Below are 2581 nucleotides of genomic sequence, written 5' to 3'. Positions count from 1 at the left end.
CATTTTATTTGTAAGTAACGGCTAACGTGCTTGGTTACTATATTTTTCGAAGGAACGAGTAACGTATTTAGTTCCTTTTTTTTGTGGCAATGTGTACAGCTCTGGACATATAAGAACATCTTGAGCTTGCAGACACGTAAAATGGCAACACAACGCAACATGAAGGCTCACAATCACACACTAAGAATGTATTTAGGACATAGAACAGAAGAGGCCAAACGTTGCAAATTCACTCAACCATCCTTGATTTCTTTTAAAAATTTTGTGATTGGTTGTTCTCATGCAGAGCACTCACCCAGCTAAACATTTTTGTGGGGCAGGCATGAAGCTACAACACACAATAGTACAGACAAACGAGAGCACACCATGATCGGTCTCGACAACTCGAGGAGGGACATGGGGACAAAAGGAAATTGTTTACATCACGTTACATTACAGGAGAGAGCTCTTGTGCAGGAATGTGCATCTTTTGTAACTTCACACCAAACTATCCTGACTTGGTATCAAACTGCATGTCACTATACAGGGTGTTTCAAAAAAACGTGTGATTCGGACTTGATAAAAAACGGGGCGATGGAAAAATACGGGGTGAACGGCATTTGTGTGGCAACTGAATTTGCCACCTTGAAAAAATATTTTCATTTGATTTTAATTAAAATAAATTGAATGTCTTTAATTGAACTCCGAAATTTCCCAAGTCAACCTAACGTTTTTTCACAGAATTAGAGAGCCCGTAGTGAACTTAGTCAGATCCACTAAGAAATCCGCTCGATATTGCAAATGGAACTGCCGAAAAAAAAAGTCCCGAAATTGAGGCTTCAAAGTTTCGGGTATTCTACGGCGCACCAAATCAGACGCAAATATTCGTGGAGAGGAGGACATGCTCCAGCCCCCATGAAAGATAGAAGGTCGAAAAAACACAGGGCGGGAAAAAAGAGGCGGAATCATTTTTGTTTGCCGCTTATCAACGTATGTGGTGGAATGTCACCTGCCTTGTTATCTGCGCGTCTTGTACTGCACGCCGGTCCGGCGATAAACTGTTCTAGCTTCATGGGGGCAGGAGCATGTCCTCCTCTCCACGAATCTTTGCGTCTGATTTGGTGTGCCGTTGAATACCCGAAACTTTGAAGCCTCAATTTCGGGACTTTTTTTTTACGGCAGTTCCATTTGCAATATCGAGCGGATTTCTTATTGGATCTGACTAAGTTCACTACGGGCTCTCTAATTCTGTGAAAAAACGTTAGGTTGACTTGGGAAATTTCGGAGTTCAATTAAAGACATTCAATTTATTTTAATTAAAATAAAATGAAAATATTTTTGCATGATGGCGAATTCAGTTGCCACACAAGTGCCCTTTACCCCGTATTTTTCCGTCGCCCCGTTTTTTTATGAAGTCCAAATGACACGTTTTTTGAAACACCCTGTATGTGCAACTGAAGGGAAGCTATTGGTGTGAAATGACTATATTCTGTGGATTTTGCCTGGACGATACATGCGTACAGCAACAGCGCTTCGCGAAGTTGATGTATAGCAAACTAACTTACATTTCTGAAGGTACACATGGTAATGCGATGTCGGTATTGTCTTCGCAGTCAGTACTAAGGCACCAATCCCAGAAGAAGATTCCGAAACCTGCCACTTTCACGTCATATGACTTGAAATGGGATTCTTACGAAAAGTCTTCGCAATCATATGCCTGATCACATGGCTTGGTAGTAGGGCTCCAACTGCAATACAATACAATGTATTAGCTCACTGCCAGGGGATTAATTTTGGTCCGAAAATAAAGAGAACTCCTCCAGGTATGAATGGGCACTAACACGTGAAATGTTGTACACAGGTACTACACATAAGAAAATCATTAGTGTTGTGAAAGAGGATTCACGTGCTCTACTGAAACGACATAATCACGTCAAATCATATTTGAGCGGGAACTCGTCGATACACGCAGTCAGATTTTACATACGGATTCGGTAGCAGTGCAGAATGGGAGACACTCACGCATGCTGTTCCGGAGCTCTGTCATGCTTGTCGTTGATCACAGCGACGTGGACCTCGTCACTGCTAAGTCACCGGGAAAAAAAATGGAACAGGTGAGGAGCGAACGCAGAAGTGAACAGAAAGTTTCGAAAATCGTGGACTTGAGTCCTTACCATGGAGAGTACTGCTGTTGGCACAACTGTAAACGTTTACTGTCCGCATCACCACTGCGAAGTTAAAAATTAGCTGGGGTTATAGACTAGTTACTATCGAATTCGCGTAGTTGTGTTTCGATTTCGAGACGTACGAGGCCTCGGCGAATGATGACGGACTGTGGAGCGAGTCAGAGTCTGTCGGCGCATATATCTCTCGCATACGTTTCTCAACACGTCTTTTGCGGTTCCTCCGCGCCTGCCTTGCAGAGGATCCCCTTCCGAAATTATCGGACATGTCAAATATACCAAAAGACAAACGCGGACCACGCCGTATTATCGTGCATGCACGACAATACGGCGTGGCGGCGTGGCTGGCTGATGATAATGATGATGATGATCCTGGAGTCTATCCGATAACAACAGCAATGACGGTGAGAATTCGGCGC

General features: G+C 43.4%; 1 long non-coding RNA gene across 1 annotated transcript; it reads right to left on the bottom strand.

Moving 5' to 3' along the window:
• Positions 1-1637: 1637 nt before the first annotated feature.
• LOC135373928 (uncharacterized) lies at positions 1638-2363 on the bottom strand. The gene is made up of 3 exons (XR_010416670.1): positions 2154-2363; positions 2002-2064; positions 1638-1727 (listed from the first exon to the last, which is right to left on the bottom strand). It is a non-coding gene; the product is annotated as an uncharacterized LOC135373928 (long non-coding RNA).
• Between the last annotated feature and the right edge of the window lie 218 nt (positions 2364-2581).

The sequence above is a fragment of the Ornithodoros turicata genome, unplaced genomic scaffold (genome assembly GCF_037126465.1).
Source record: "Ornithodoros turicata isolate Travis unplaced genomic scaffold, ASM3712646v1 Chromosome36, whole genome shotgun sequence".
Taxonomy (NCBI): Eukaryota; Metazoa; Arthropoda; class Arachnida; order Ixodida; family Argasidae; genus Ornithodoros; species Ornithodoros turicata.
Note: the sequence above shows the minus strand (reverse complement) of the source record. Positions and strands in the feature narration are given on the sequence as shown.